At 37.4% G+C, this 17,940-nt stretch overlaps 1 pseudogene; it reads right to left on the reverse strand.

Moving 5' to 3' along the window:
• Window positions 1-1,358: 1,358 nt before the first annotated feature.
• LOC104229112 (beta-amyrin synthase-like) overlaps window positions 1,359-17,940 on the reverse strand; it is a 55,218-nt pseudogene continuing 38,636 nt past the window's right edge.

Below are 17,940 nucleotides of genomic sequence, written 5' to 3' on the forward strand. Positions count from 1 at the left end.
AGGAACACACTCCACGCTTGGAGGAGGCTTCTAACTAGTTTTTCTTCTCTTCTCTTCCTTTAATTTCATAGTTTATTAGTTCTAGAGTTTTGGGTGCTATATGAATGTTGTAGTTTGAAGCTTAGATTGTTCTTATTATGTTATCATATTGGTTTGTTTATTCAATCTTGACTTAATTATTTGATTGCTTGATCACCAATTGAATACTATCTACGAATTTAGGATTGAACTTGAGAGAGGGAATTCTAGATTGCATATAAGATTGAGCAGAGTAAGATCTTGAACTTGAGTATCGAAAATGGATTTACGGTTAGGATAGGAATATACCTAATCGCCTTGCTTGGTTATTATACGAGAATTATAAATGTGTTCTTGTTAATCCTAATTCCATACGAATATAGGTGTTGGGTTAACTTGAATAGGTGAGTTGTACTTGGGGAGAAGGCTACGAGTATTATTAACCCCGTCAATCAATAAACCAGATAAATTAATTAGACAATTTAGGTAGAAAACTCAACAGAATTGTTAGCTAACCCATAGCTCTAGAATATTTTTTCCCATTGAAATCGTGTCTAAGTTCGCCAATTTGTTTCCTTTGTTTCTTAGTTTACTACTCTAGATTATCTTTAGTTAAATATTCATACTTTAGAATTCGCTCGAATAGATTAATTGTTTTGGTTTAATTGAGATGATACTTAATCACTAGTCCATGTGAGTACGATATCTGGACTTACAATCCTATATTACTTGTCGATCACATATACTTGTATGTGTGTTTGGGAGCAACACGTACTCTACCTGTAGATTAATAACCAAAATGAGAAAACATATGACAATGGAATATTTATAATTAATCATAAAACCAATCCTTGAATTTTCTATTGTTTGGTGTTTTTGTGCTAGTTGCTATCTCCATTCAAACCGTGGAAGCAACCACTAATACTTGCATTAAGATAGGTTGTCTACATCATAATCCTTGAGGTGCAACCCTTACCCGAAGCTTACATGAACGCAAGATGCATTGAGCACCAGACTGTCTTTTTAGTGAATTTCAATTATTAGACTGTGATATAGTGAAACGAGGATTTATTATTTCAAGGATATAGTTATCTTATATGGAGTTACTAGTATAACTAATTCAAGTAATAGAACCAGCCTACCTTAATGCAAGTATTAACAAACTTATTATTTTTTTTATTCCCAAAATATGCATACAACAATAGCTTAGGCTATGATGTTTTGAAATTGTTACATCACTTACATTAACACAACAAAAATAAACTACATTATTTCTGGAAAAATTTATAGAAGGACCGACATTTATAGAAATTGTTTTGAAATTGTTGCATTCAATATATTTAGTTGTTTTGTAATGGTACTACGACATTTTTGCTGTATTCTGCCAAACCCCACAATGAAAATATATTTTTGTATAAAGCATAGTGCAACATGCAATTCTTTATAAAAACTGCAGTCATTTCCTACACATATTTATTAAGTGAAACACAAGTTAGATAAAAATATTTTCTGATAAAAATGGTTTTAGTAATCTTTGTTCTTTTAGATATTGTTTTGCCAGTCTGAAACAACTTGTTTCTTTATATAAATTAATCGATATCAATCATATACGACCAACTTCTAAACTAGTTTGAGTCGACTATATGAATCATCTACGTACGTTTTGTTCCATTTGAGTCTATCTCAATCCAATACTTAACAACTTGATATTTTAATAGCCAAAGAAATTTCTCCTTTATTTGTGTTGAAGTGTGTGATCATTTCATCTAAAAGCTTAAGCTGTTAGAGAGAACACACTTTTATTTACTTAATTATATTTTCAACAGTTTAGCTTGTAATTTTAAGAGTAATTACCCATTGTATGAAGTCACCATCTTCCAACTGAGAATTAATCTACACCCTTGCCGCATAGTGGAGGGGCCTCAGATCTCTATCAACTTGTCCAAATGAAGAAGTTGGTAAATAACTCTTTTGAAAAAGAAATTTTTTATTGTGATTGTTGTTAGTTAATTAGTTATTATGTAAATAATCATAATCCTACATGGAATAGAAGTAGCGTAGGTATTGTATATTGTTATAAATAGGGATACTTGTATTATAGTTAGGGCACATCAATAGCATAATATTTGTTATGTGTATTATTTCTCATATAGTATCAGAGCCGTGGTGGTGAGACAATACGAAAACCAAAATACAATAGAAGGTCAACGTGCCTCATTTTTGGCAATTTTTCATGGCTGTCTTGCGTCATCTCTCTCTCCGTCAGTGTTGTGAAAAATACAACATTACCAAAAGCTTTGTCATCGTCCGCCGACCAAACCCCACTAAACCTCTCCGGCAGAAGCAGCTTCATACATCGCCAGAAGCTAGGGTTCCGGTGAGTGCATGAGCCCACGCACCGGCGAGTACACACTTTTCTGGCCATTTTTTGGAAAAGTTCATTGAGGATAGATAACTCGCCTACTAATTCCGACAACTTTTATATTATTCGGCTATTATTGGCATATTCCGGCGATTGTTTCTATTTACGGTGGCTACAGTATATTTTTTCTTATGCTTGTTTACTGTTTCTATGACCTAACACAATTTTGGACCAACTTTTCCACCAATTTTATGTCTTCGTAATTATTTGATCCAATCATATCCCTCGAACTTGAACCTTTTGGTTCCAAGAACAATGGAGTTGGAAATTCGGTCTTTATGTTTACTTCTGAACCCCTAATTGGAGATTCAAATTATTTATCTTGGGCTTCGTTTGTGGAGTTGTGGTGTAAAAGTCAAGGTGTTCAAGATCACTTAACCAAAAAGGTTAGTGAGGGAGATAAAAGGCCAAAACACAATGGGAAAAGATTGATGCTCAGTTATGTAAAACACAATGGAGTTGTGGCGATCTATTATTTCCAAATTAATGCCTTTGTTTTGTCCATTTCAGGCATGTTATTTAGTTTGGGAAAAGGCTCGTACGATATCCACTAATGACATATCTCGTTTCTATGATGTGATATCGCGGATGACAAATTTGAAGAAATGGGAATTGGATATGTCGACTTACTTGGGATAAGTACAGTAGTCATGGAAGAATTTGAGAAGTTGATACCAATTTCTGCTAGTGTTGGAAAGCAACAAGAGCAACGACAAAAGATGTTTCAAGTTCGTACACTCGCTGGACTTCCTAATGACCTTGATTTAGTGCGTGTCCAGATTTTGGCTAGTACAACTGTCCCCAAAGTTGATGAATTGTTCTCTCGATTACTTCGCCTTGCTGCAGCACCAAGTCACCCAATGATCTCATCACAAACACTTGAATCATCTATTCTCGCATCCCATACAGTTGAAAATTGGCATATCAAACTATGGAGAATAGATGAGGATGATGTTTTTTTGGAAGATCTAGACCTAAGTGTTCTTATTGTCTTAAACATGGACACACTCGTGAGTCGTGAAATGTGCTATTCTTTACATGGTCGAATACCTAAAAATGTCTATGTTTCTCAAACCGAAACTACAGGTAACCAGGAATGTTCTTTTTCTGAAGAGGAGTATAATGAGTTCTTTTAATATCAAGCAAGTAAGCAGACATCTCTACAAGTAGCCTCGGTTTCTCAGACTAATACTTTTGTTGCTGGTAATTCTTTTGATTGTGTTTCCCATTCTAGTATTCTTGGACCATGGGTCATGGACTCATGCGCTTCTAATTATATTTCTGGTAATAAATCACTTTTGTCGAATATTGTGTATTACCAGTCTTTTCCCACTGTTACTTTGGCCAATGGATTTCAAACTAAAGCAAAAGGAGTTCGACAAGCTAATCCCCTATATTCTATCACTCTATCCTTTATGTCCGTGGCTGTCCTTTTAGTCTTGCATCTGTTAGTCATTTGACTCGTGCCCTCCATTGTGGTATATATTTTATTGATTATTCTTTTATAATGCAGGACCGTAGTACATGACAAATGAATAGCACGGGGCTTGAATCAGAAGGCCTTTACTAATTTGACTCACTAAATAGCTCCACAACATGTCTAGTTACAGATCCTCCAGACCTAATTCACAGACGTTTAGGATATTAGAGTTTATCCAAGCTTAAGAAAATGTTGCCTTGTTTGTCTACATTAAATTGTGAGTCGTGTCAGTTTGGGAAACATAACCGATCCTTCTTTCCTCGTAGTGTTGGAGTCATGCATAGTCTATTTTCCCTTTAGTTCATTCTAATATGTGGAGTCCTAGTAGAGTCAGTTCAACTTTGGGATTTCATTATTTTGTTGGTTTCATTGATGATTATTCAATATACTTGTTTTTTCTTAATGAAAGATCGTTCTGAGTTATTTCCTATATTCCAGAATTTTTGTGCTGAAATCAAAAATCAACTTGGTGTTTCTATTCTCACTTTTCGTAGCGATAATTCCTTAGAATATTTATCCTCTCAGTTTTAATAGTTTATGACTTCTCAAGGAATTATTCATCAAACATATTGTCCTTATACCCCTCAGAAAAATAAGGTTGTAGAGAGAAAGAATAAGCACCTCATTGAGGCTACTCGCAAACTCCTCATTAAATCTCTTGTTCCGTTGCATTTTTAGGGCGATGCAATTCTCGCAACCTGTTATTTGATTAATCGGATGCCTTTATCTCCATATAGAATTAGATTTCATATTCAATATTGTTTCCCCAGTCACCCTTATCACCCTTATACTCTCTTCCCCCTCGTGTTTTTGGGAGCACATGTTTCGTTCATAACTTAGCCTCTAGGAAAGATAAGTTAGCTCCTTGTGCTCTCAAGTGTGTCTTCCCTTGTTATTCTCGTGTTTAGAAAGGATATCGTTGTTACTTACCTTATCTTCGTAGGTACCTTATGTCAGCTGACGTCACATTTTTGAGTCTAAACCTTTTTTACCTTTTCTAACCACCTTAATATATCTGAGGTCTTACCTATACCAACCTTTGAGGAGTTTACTATAGCTCCTTCTCCACCTTCAGCCACAGAAGTCTTAGCCATACCAACCATTCAAGAGTCTAGTATTTCTTCTCCTAAATCCTCAACCACAGGAACACCACTCTTGACTTACCATCGTCGTTTGCGCCCTGCATCAGGCCTAGCTAATTCACGTCCTACACCTTATCTTGCTCATACTGCGGACTTTCCCCTTTCTAGTACACTGATTGCATTTCAGAAAGGTATACAGACTATACTTAATCCTAATACCCATTATGTCGGTTTAATCTATCATCGCCAGTCATCACCCCATTATACTTTTATATCTTCTTTGTCCTTTGTTTCCATCCCTAAGTCTACAAGTGAAGCATTGTCTCATCCAGGATGGTGACATGCTATGATTGAAGAGATGTCTGATTTACGTATGAGTGGTACTTGGGAGCTTGTTTCTCTTCCTTCAGGTAAATTTACTGTTAGTTGTTATTGGGTTTATGCAGTCAAAGTTGGTCCAGATGGATAGGTTAATCGACTTAAGAAATGTCTTGTTTCCAAAGGATATACTTAGATATTTGAGCTCGACTACAGTGATACTATCTCTCCCGTGACTAAAATAACATCAGTTTGCCTTTTTCTATCTATGGCTGATGTTCGACATTGGCCTCTCTATCAACTGGTAGGGGAGAACCCATATATTACTAAATGGTTTTAACTGAACCCGATTTGTCAAAAAATAATATTGTTGTAATGACCCGGCCAATCTTTTCGAGAGTTGTAGCCCCATTCCCCCATTTTCTACTTTTTTGTGTTTTACAGTTGTGTTATAACTTATCGGATTATGATGATCCGGCTAGTTGTCTCATGAGTTACCGCTTCATTTTCTCCATTTTTGCTTCTTTATGGTTTGTTTACCCGTGTTATGTGGTATCGGGTTGGTCGGATCGAATCCGGAATAATTTTGGTAAGGTTTGAGACACTTAGTCTCCTTTGAGGAAGCTTGAGTTGGAAAAGTCAACTAGATGTTGACTTAGGTGTTAGAGGACTCGGATGTGAGTTCTGATGGTTCGATTAACTTCAGGAGGTGATTTGGGACTTAGCAGTGTGAGCGGAATGAGTTTCGGAGGTTCGGAGTAGATTTAGGCTTGAATTGGCGAAGTTGATATTTTGGCAATTTCCGGTTGGTATGCGAGATTTTGATATAGGGATCGAAATAGAATTTTGAGAGTTGTAGTAGTTTCATTGTGTCATTTGGGATGTGCGTGCAAAATTTCAGGTCATTCGGACGTGGTTTGGTTAGGTTTTTTTTTATCAAAAGCGGAATTTGGAATATTTTAGGAAATTTGGCTTGAATCCGATGTGTTTTGGTTGATTTGATGTTGTTTGAGGTGTTTTGAGGATTGGTACAAGTTTGAATAAGGTATTAGGATATGGTTGTGCTTTTGGTTGAGGTCCCGGGGGCCTCGGGGTGATTTCGGATGGTTAACGGAGAAGTTTGGAATTTGTTGCAGCTGTTGAAATTTGCTGCTTCTAGTATTTTTGCACCTGCGGATTGAGGATTGCAGGTGCAGTACCGCATAAGCGGAAGGGTGGCCACAAAAGCAGAATTTAGGGAAGTCGTCAAGAACCGCAGAAGCAGTTGGAATACCGCATCTGCGATGGCACAGACGCGGAAAGTTGATCGCAGATGCAGTGGTTTAGACCGCAGAAGCGGAAATATAGTCGCAGATGCGAAAAGTTCTAGGCAGAAAGTATAAATTGTGGCCTTCGCGAATTTTGAGCAATTTCACCATTTTTATCTCGGCTTTGGAGCTTTTTGGACGATTTGAGAGAGGGATTTCAAGGGAACTTCATTGCGGTAATGAATTTGCATTTAAAATTCATTCCTATGCCATTACTACACGGATTATAACTAGAAATCATGGAAATTAAGGGAGAAAATTGGGGAAACTAGGGCTTGGAAACTTAAACCTTTGCTTGAGGATTTGAAGGACCATTTAGGATCATATTTGAGAACCTTTGATATGTATGAACTTGTGGGGAGATAAGGAATCTATTGATGTAAAAATTATTGAATTCCGAGACGTGGTCCCGGGGGTCGGGTTTTGGTAATTTTAGGATTTGTGTCGTATATCTATTATTTTCGCTTGAGCTTCGTTCCCTTAGCATATTTTGACGTCCTTGTTCTGATTTTGGATAGATTCGACGCGAGTGAAGGTCGATTCGAGGGCCAAAGGCATCGCGAGCTAGAGATTTGACCGGTTCGAGGTGAGTAATGATTGTAAATGATGTTCTGAGGGATTGAAACCCCGGATTGCACGTCGTAGTGCTATATTAAGGTGAGGCACACGCTTGATGACGAGCGTGGGGTCGTGCACTATTGGGGATTGTGACTTGGTCCTTCTCAATTGATGATTTTACCACGTATTTGACTGAAATCTATTTGTTATCATCATAATTTAGGTTGAATGCCATATTTGGGCCTTGTGCCAACTATTTGAACCCTTCGGGGATTTTTACTAGTATTTCCTTATTGTTTTGACCTTATACTTGAACTCAGTGATATTATATTTCACTATTTTTTTGTACTCAGCCAGGTTTACTCTATTTTAACACTTATATTATCTTTTAAATAATATTTTGGGCTGAGAAACATGTTTTACTACTACCCGAGTGGCTTGTGAGTATTTTTGACTGAGTAAGGCCGAGGGCCTATGTTGTGAGGAAATATTTGATACTGATTATGCGGCCGAGGGCCTGAGATATGTATGCGACGAGGTGGCTTGATTGATATGAGGCTGAGGGCCTAGGGATGATGCCACGAGGTGGCTTGATATTGAGCTTGGGCCGTAAGGCCCCCCCAGGAGCTTGTACACCCCCAGTGAGCATGGGTACCTATTATGATGTGAGATTGAGCACAAGGGGATGGTATTGTTCTATGTGATTTCCCGAGGGGCTGGTACTGTTCTGAGATGTTGCCCGAGGGGCGGATTTTTTGATATTGTGCCCGAGGGGCGAGCCTTTATGTGTTTACTTTTCATAATTGACTAACAATTACCTACTTAATTATTGAAAAAGGCTTTTAAGGAAACTATGTTTGAGTTAAAGAATTTTACCTATCTTTCACTGGTTTACTATTTTAATTATTTTACTGCTTCATTATAGAATGCTTTGTGCCTTACGTGATTTCTTGCTTTCTGTCTTTATTTGCATTTGTTACTTACTGAGTTAGAGTACTCACTTCCCTTCCTGCAACTCTGTGTGTAGATTCGAGCATTGTTGATCCTGCCAGTGCGAGTTGAGACCTCCCGGCAGATATTCAGAGTTCACAAGGTAGCTGCTTGATGTCCGCAGACCCGTGTTTCTTCCTCTTTATCATTTCTATTTTTGATAAGACAATTGTGATAGTTTATAGACTTATCAGATTTGTAGTAGGATTTATAGATGCTCATGACTAGTGATACCCTGATATCGGGCTTTGTTGGGTTGTTCTTCCGCGTATTTATGATATTATCTGCTACTTTTGATTATTTATTCTTGTTTAGATTGTTTTTAAATGCTAAATTGTTAATAATTGGAAAAATGGGAAGTGTCGGCTGGCCTTGTCTTCATGAGAGGCGCCATCATGACTGGGTTCGGGTTTAGGGTTGTGACATTATGTATTGAGATACTTAATCTCTTATTTGAAAGTTTAAGTTGCAAAAGTTGACCAGATGTTGACTTATGTGTAAACGACCTCGAATTTGAATTTTAAGGGTTCCGTTAGATCTATTAGGTGATTTTGGACTTAGGAGCATGTCCGGTTTGTGTTACGGAGGTCCGTAGTAGAATTAGGCTTAAATTACCGAAAATTGGAATTTTGGAAAGTTTGAACGGGAGTGGTCTTTTTGATATCGGGGTCAGATTGGATTTTCTGAAGTTGGAGCAGGTTCGTGGTGTCATTTATGACTTGTGTGCAAAATTTGAGGTTAAACGAACATAATTTGATAAGTTTCAGCATCGGTTATAGAATTTGGTAATATCAACATTCGTTAGGCTTGAATCCATGTGTAATTTGTGTTTTTGATATTGTTTAAGGTGATTTGAGGATCTGACTAAGTTCGTATGATGTTTTTGGACTTGTTGGTATGTTTGTTTGAGGCCCCAAGGGCATCAGTGAGTTTCGGGTGGTTAATGGATCATTTTGGCCTTTCAATGATAGTTGATGTCTGCTGGGTGATTCTTTTGGTTTCCTTATACGCGATAGCATGATTTCATCCGCAATCGCGTAAGCTTATTTGGTGAAAAGGTGATTTTGTTCTATGCGGTCGTAGAGAAAGGGATGTGATCACGCATATATGATAAGCTATGCTTTGTGAACGCGTGGCTAAGGCCACGTTCGCATATAAATAATTGAGCTGAAGAGGAGGTGAGGTAATTGTTCTACGCAAACTCGGGAGGTAGGATGCGATCGCGTAGGTTTGAGAGGCAGTGATCCGCGATCACGTGGGTTATTCTGCATTTGCATAGGGTAAAAGTGTAGGGCAACATAGTTGTGCTTCGTCATCGTAAGGATAATTTTGCGATCACGATGAATGAAATCTGAGCAGACAGTATTAATTTCAAAAATGAGGGTTTGAACCTATTTTTCATATTTTGAGCTAGAGACCACATATTTGGGCGATTCTTGAAGGGATTTTCTTGGAGTTGATTGGGGTAAGTGATTCTTACTTGGTTTTAGTTGAATCCCATGATTACGTCTTTAATTTTATCATCTAATTTTTGTTTTGGGATGACAAATTGGGGAGGAAGATGAAGTATTCTTGAGATGGATTTTTGAGGTTTTGAACGGAATTTTGTTATCGGTTTTGAATAACTTTGGTATGGTTAGACTTGTGAGTGAATGGACTTTTGGGTTTTGTGACTTTTGTCTGATTTCGAGACGTGGACCAAGGGGTTGGGTTCGAGCCCATTTTAGATTTTTAGTTATGATTTAGTACTTTTGTTGTGAAATTGATCCCTTTAGCCTTTATTGATTGTGTTGTACTACTTGTTGCTAGATTCGGGACGTTTGGAGGCCGATTTGAGAGGCAAAAGGCATTTCAGACTAGAGATTTGCTCGGTTTGAGGTAAGTAACGCTTTCAAATTTGGCTCTAACGGTTCGAAACCTCGAATTATGTGTTATGTGATTGGTATTGAGGTCATGCCAAGTGACGGGCATACGGGCGTGCACCGTGAGAATTGTGACCTAGTTGATTCCATGGCACCGTATAACGACTCTATCTTGTTAATATCCGTGTTTCCATCATGTGATAAAGTAATTGAGCTATCAATCATGCCACATATCATGTTTAGGATTTATGGCGGTACTGTTGAGACCCCTAGTGGTCGTTTTTTGCAGTCATCTCACTGACTTCATTGCTATTCTATACTCAGTCATATTCATGCATTGTTATATCATATCTCAGTCTTATTTATTATTTATTGATACATCATATCATTGTTTCGGGTTAGCTTTCATGACATTGTGAGCCCGTGGGCGAGACTAGAGAGATTGATGACTGAGTGAGGCCGGGGGCCTGATTATGAGTGACAGTTATAGGATCGGGCTGCACGCCGCAGCGATTATATTGATTTGTGATAGCGCTTGTGCTGTGGATCCCCTCCGGAGTTTGTACACACCCCTAGTAAGCGCGGTTGATATTATCGAGGGATGAATCTTCCCTGGACATGGATCTTGTCCGAAGTATTTGATACCTGGAGATGGATCTTCTCCTTATGGATTGATTGACCTTCCTCAGTACTGAGTGACTATTGGTCAGTGATGTATATACTCCGGGTTGGATCTTTCCTTGGCCGTATGAGCCATATACAATACCGAGTGGTTGAGTATTTGAGAGTGTGAGAACATGAGGCTGACAGCATGGTGCATCACATACAGTATGTGCATTGGCATGTAGGGATAACAGAGTTATATTTTGTACATTATTCATATCTGCTCTACTTTACCGTTTTGAGCTGCCTATTAAATTGAAAGCATGCCTACGTTTTTGCACAATTATTTCTATGTTTATTTGTACTGGTTGGGTTTGTCACTACCTTTCAGTCCAAATTTTGGACTCGTTACTTACTGAGTTGGATGTACTCACATTACTTTCTGCACCTCGCGTGCAGATCCAAGCACTTCTGGTCACGGCGGCGGTTGCTGATTGAGGTTTCAGAGTTTGGAGACTATCAAGGTAACTGCACGGCGTTCGCAGGCCTTGACTCTCCTTCTTTATCTCTAGTTGTATTTTCAGTCTATTTCTCTAGACACTGTAGTGGACTATATTCTGATTTAGACGCTCATGTACTCAGTGACACCCCGATTTTGGATTAGATTGTATCGTATTTTGAGATTTAATCGGTTTTCAAAATGGTATCTTTAATGTTAACTGCTTCCGTCTTTATTTTTCAAAGCTATTCTTACTGTGATGAGTTGTTAAGTAGAGGATGACCTAGTTTCACGATAGACGCCTTCACGACAGTTGATTTTGGGTCGTGACAATTGTATATATTAATAAATTTCTTGGAAGAATAGTAAAAGGGATAAAATTGAACCGACTTGATGCGTACATTCTCTTTGTAAAAGTGGACGTGTGGGTTCAAAGTTTTCAATGAGGTCATGCTTTCGAACCCGACTTTCACATTTGTGTATATTTTGCTTCTTTTTTCCTTTTTGTACTTCCATTGACGATGTGCTACAGTGGGCCTAGAAAGCTTGCAGGGCAAATTAACCATAACTTGTTATAAATTTATTAGGGAAACTATCAGCTGTGTCTATTTATAAGTAGTTTATTACAAAAATTAGTCAATTTATGAAATATTATTAATATTAGCCAATTAGCTATTTATAGCAAAAAAGGGTCAAATATTTGCTTTCTTTTGAACGGGTGTTATTAGAATAGATTGGGTACATCTTAAGGAGTTTGAATATCAGTTTTTGGATGATTTAGTGGAGTTTTGAGGTGGTTTGAATTAAAAATTCGAAGTAGAAGATGAAACATGAAAATATGATATTTGTATCATACAGTGTATCATTTGTGTATCATAGTATACCTCTGTGTGTGATACATGTGTTGCATAATAATTTATTGAACTCGATTTTAACTACAAGTTTTGATACCAAATCACCTCCGATCTTCCTCAGAATTTGTATATTGACACATCTATATGTTTTCAATGAATTTCAATCATATTCACAGAAAATATCCTTTTTTTCCTTAGAATTTTGGAATCTTGAATATATATATATATATATATATATATATATATATATATATTCTTGTATTTCATCACCTTGTTTGCTACCCCATTCATGAAATTTTCTTTTCGTATTGCATCTAATATTTTTGATCATGCCTAAAATATGGAAGAAAATCTTTTCGTATGATTCTTGGAAAGGAAGAACCTTATTTATTTGGGTCTTTAATTTTTATATGTGCTTGGCTAATTTTGGTAAGTATATAGTTTATGGCTAGAGGTTGATAAGTTGGAACTTATTTGGAAAATTTATGTAAAATTCCCTTTATTACTTCGTTCAAATATACAGTGTCTTCTATTTGTCTTTTCCTGTTTCACTTTATATTTTTTTTTTCTAATTAAATTTAATAAAATCACTCTCAAGTTTATTTTACTTCAAAATTAAACCCTTCTACAATTTTCATTATCTCTTTCATAAATTTTACTAAAACATGCAATTCATTTTATTTTGATGAAATATTTATATTTTCTTAGAGCACGTTGAAAGTTTTTGTATAATTTATATTAAAATTCTACGTTAGGGTATAAGCCCCCTTTCCTTAATTATTGGTATTAATTTAGTTTATTTTGTAACTCTTCTTATTGTCTACTAGTAAATAATAGTATCTTGTTATTTTCCTTTCGCAATTTTATATTTTGTCTAACTTTCTTAGAGTTAATAAATTGTAAATTATTTAAATTGATTTATTTATTAAAATTTAACGAATCTTTAATTTATTGAAGTAAAATTTGTTAAAAATAGATAAATTGTTTAAAAATAGAAGTAAATAGCTTCTATGTACTTTTTTAAGAATATGTGCTACCTTAGTTAAAAATATCGAGGCGCTGTTTAAATCCGCTTGTGCAAAATCCTGGGTCCGCCATTGTCAGCTGGACATTAAGAATAGTTTTCTTCACAGTGAACTTGAGGATGAAGTTTATATGGAGCAACCATCTGGTTTTGTTGCTCAGGAGGAGTCTCGTGGCCTTGTATGTCGCTTGCGCCGATCACTTTATGGCTTAAAGCAGTCTCCTCGAGCCTGGTTTGGTAAGTTCAGCATAGTTATCCAGTAGACTAGGATGACTCAGAATGAAGTTGATCACTCCGTGTTTTATCGACATTCTGTTTCAAGTCTCTGTATTTATCTACTGGTCTATGTTGATGATATTGTTATTACCGGAAATGATCAAGGTGGTATTACTAAATTGCACCAACATCTTTTTTAACACTTTCAGACTAAGGGTCTGGGCAGATTAAAATATTTTCTAGGTATTGAGGTCGCTCAGTCTAGCTCAGGTATTGTGATCTCACAACAGAAGTATGCCTTAGACTTTCTTAAGCAGACAGGAATGACAGGCTGTAGACCTGTTGACACTCCGATGGATCCGAATTCTAAACTTCTCCAAGACATGGGGAGCCTCTTAGCGATCGTGCAAGATATAGGTAGCTAGTTGGTAAATTAAATTATCTCACAGTGACTAGACCTAACATTTCCTTTCCTGTGAGTGTTGTAAGTCAGTTTATGGATTCTCCCTGTGATAGTCATTGGGATGCAGTTTTTTGCATTTTTCGATATATAAAATAGGCTCAATGAAAAGAGTTATTGTTTGAGGATCGAAGCCATGAGAAGATCGTTGGATACTCAGATGCTGATTGGGCATGATCATCCTCAGATAGACGTTCTACGTCTAGATATTGTGTTTTAGTAGGAGGCAATTTAGTCTCTTGGAAGAGCAAGAAACATAATATAGTTGCTCGGTCTAGTGCAGAAGCAAAGTATCGAGCAATGACTATGGCAACATGTGAGCTAGTTTGGATCAAACTATTGCTCGAGGAGTTGAAATTTGGTGAAATAAGCCAGATGAAACTTGTGTACGATAATTAAGTTGCCTTTCATATTGCATCAAATTCGGTGTTCCATGAGAGAACTAAACACATTGAGATTGATTGTCATTTCGTTAGAGAAAAGATACTCTCAGGGACAAAGTTTGTGAAGTCAAATAATCAGCTTGCAGATATTTTCACCAAGTCCCTCACTGGTCTTCGTATTATTTATATATGTAATAAGCTCGGTACATATGATTTGTATGCACCGGCTTGAGGGGGAGTGTTAGTTAGTTAGTTGTTATGTAAATAAGCATAGTCCTACATGGAATAAAAGTAGCGTAGGTATTGTATATTGTTATAAATAAGGGTACTTGTATTATAGTTGGGTACATAAATAATATAATATTTTTCCTGTGTATTATTTCTCACAATTATGAATTAAATTACAAGGAAATCACCTGGATAGAGTGAATCAATCCCATTAATGCCCATGCAGTTTGTACAAGATTTGAGTTATCTGTTTCAAGTTCTCTGTATACATGTTTTGATCAAATACAAAGCTGAGTCATAGTTGTCTGATCCAGTCATCTGTCACGATCCAATTCCATTATAGGTCATGATGGCGTCCAACACCATTGTCGGGCAAGCCAACGTGGAAATATTGACAAGTTCTCATTTTACTTTATTAAAGCAAGTGTAGAAATTTCTAGATTATGAAATTAAACCAAGTGATAATTAGTAGCGTACAGAAATAATTATACAATGCCAAAAGAATAGTCTACCAATGTGTGTGCCAAGACCTGGTGTCACAAGTATGTGGGCATCTAGTACAATATACAAAAGAATACATCTAGCCTACTGCCTGAGATAGAATAGACAGATAAACAAAATAGAGACTCCAATAGGCTACTGAACGACATCGGAAGGGAGTAGCTCACCGTAGAATCTCGGCCAAATATCAACAATGCACACCAGAAGGGTAGCCAGATGCACCTGGCTCAGATCCTGTACAATTAAGTACAGAAGTATAGTATGAGTACATAAACAATATGTACCCAATAAGTATCTAGTCTAACCTCGAAGAAGTAGTGACGAGGGGTCGACTTGACAATTACTAGGGTCAATAGAGTGACAATACGAAGTTTAAATATTTCAATTCACAGTGTACATGGATAACAACAAGTGCAAATAAGAAATAGTACTAAAATCTTCATCAATTAGAATTATAGGCATTTTCTTTCCTTTAAATCAAGTGACATCTCAAGCAATAACTTATAAGAATTATAAGAAGTTCCGGTTTATTATCACATACAAGTACCACCGATGACGTTCGACCCGATCCAACATAAAGGTAAACTGTGCACTGCCGAGGATCGAACAGTCCGAACCTTATTTGTATGTAATTACCAATCCGCCGAGGAGAACAACCCGCTCCCATGAGAGTAGGGGGAATAATCAACCCGCGCGCAATATACTTGTGACACGGTAAAATATAAGTACAATTCAAATGTTCCTTTAGTTACTTTCCGAATAATTATTTACTTGAAATCATAACATTCTCCACGAGGTTTCAATCAATGCAATTCAACAATTTATAATCATATAATAACACTAACGAAGTATGGTGTAAGACTAGAACTACCCGGACATAACATGAATAGTAGCTACGTATGGACTCTCATCACTTCATACGTACGTAGCCCCACAATCAAATCACATATTAGTTAAGTTTAACTATGGGGAAATTTCCTTCTTACAAGGTTAGAAAAGAGACTTACCTCGCTTCACGACCTACTTTCCGGTCCAAGCTTAAGCCCAAACCTTCAATTTGGTGTCACACTCCAAAACTATCCAAATATCATAGAAACTAATCAATATAGGCTTAAAAGTTCATATTCCAACCATTAGGGCAATTCCCCAACACAAATTACAAGATTCCTAAAATTCGACCCCATGCCCGGATTTCGGAAATTTTTGAAGAAAGTTGTTACCCATAGCCTAAGGGTCAAGAATATATGATTTTTACTTCATTCCATAACAAATTTCGTGGTTAAATCTTGTTTTTATCAAAACCCTAGGTTTTCACCTAAATCCCATGATTTTCACTAATTTTAGTATGTTAATCTATCCAAACCCCAAGTATTAAACTCACATTAAGTAGAAATAACTTACCTCACAATGCTATGTTGAAATCCCCTATTTGAAAGCTCCCAAATCGCCCAAGTGTAGAGATAAAATGAAATAAATGGCCTAAGTCCCGTTTTTAAAAGTTGTGTCCAGGCCTCTGATGTCGCATTTGCAACATCAGGTTCGCAAATGCTAACTTGCAATCGCAACAAAAGCTTCGCAACCTCCTCTTTCTTTGATCGCAAATGCGATCCAGGGGTCGCAAATGCGTACCCTGCAGGGTTCGCAATTGCGAAGAATTGTCGCAAATGCGACGACTGCCCAAGCCTTCCCCTCATCGCAAATGTGATGCCCTCCTCTCAATTGTGAACAATATCTCGTAATTGCAAGATCTGCAGCAGCAACAAAAACACCAGAAATCTGGTGTGTTTTCTACTCCCAACCTATGCCCGAAACTCACCCGAGCGCTCGGGGCTCCGCTCCGAACACCCATACAAGCCCAACAATCTTGTACAAACTTGCTCGAGTGATCAAGTCGCCAAAATAACATCTAAAACTACGAATTCAACTCCAACATGCATGAAATCCTTAAGAACACTCAAATTCCTATTTTTACAAGTGGACATCTGAATCACGTCAAATCAGTCCAGTTTCTCACTAAATTTCGCATACGAGACTTAAATATTATATTGGACCTGTACCGGGCTCTAGAACTAACATATGTACCCGATACTATCATGATCAAACATTATTGAATTCTTTAAATCCTTGGAAATTTCAGTTTGACAATTTTTAACAAAAAATCATTACTCGGGTTAGGGACCTCGGAATTCGATTCCGCGTATACGCCCAGGTCCCATATTTTCCTACGGTCCCGGACAAGTTCGGGTCCATTTACTGAAAATGTTGACCAAAGTCAAATTTAACCTTTTAAGAAAATCTTAGGGAATCAAGTGAGCTTATTTCAACCCAAACTCTTCCCAATTCCGAACCGACCATTTTCGCAAGTCATAAATCAGTAAAAGAAAGTGCGGGACCAGGCGGGTCGTTACATTCTCCACCTCTTAAACAAACGTTCGTCCTCGAACGAACATAGAAAAGTACCTGAGCTAGGAAAAAGATGGGGTATCTACTCCACATGTCCTCCTCGAACTCCCAGGTCGCCTCCTCGACTGGTTGGCCCCTCCACTGGACCTTCACAGCAGAAATCCTCTTGGATCTCAGCTGGCGATCCTGTCTATCAAAAATGGCAACTGGCTCCTCCTCATAACCCAACCTCTCATCCAGCTGAATAGTACTGAAGTCTAACACATAGGACAAGTCGGCATGATACTTCCGCAGCATCGATACATGGAAAACTGGATGAACCCCCGACAAACAGAGGGGGGAGGTAAAGCAACCTCATAAGCAACCTCCTAACTTGACTCAACACCTTATATGGGACAATAAACCTTGGGATCAACTTGCCCTTCTTCCCGAATCTCATAACACCCTTCATTGGCGAGACTTTCAAGAGAACCCTTTCTCCAACCATGAATAATACATCACGCGCCTTCTGATCCGCATAACTCTTCTATCTGGACTGAGCTATGCAAAGACTTTCTTGAATCAACTTTAACTTATCCAAGGCATGTTTCACCAAGTATATATCGTACAACCTAGCCTGATCTGGCTGAAGCCACCCGATAGGAGAACGACATTGCCGACCATACAAAGCCTCGAATGGAGCCATCTCAATGCTGAACTGATAGCTGTTGTTGTAAGCAAACTCTGCCAAGG

Source organism: Nicotiana sylvestris, chromosome 6 (genome assembly GCF_000393655.2).
Source record: "Nicotiana sylvestris chromosome 6, ASM39365v2, whole genome shotgun sequence".
NCBI classification, from domain to species: domain Eukaryota; kingdom Viridiplantae; phylum Streptophyta; class Magnoliopsida; order Solanales; family Solanaceae; genus Nicotiana; species Nicotiana sylvestris.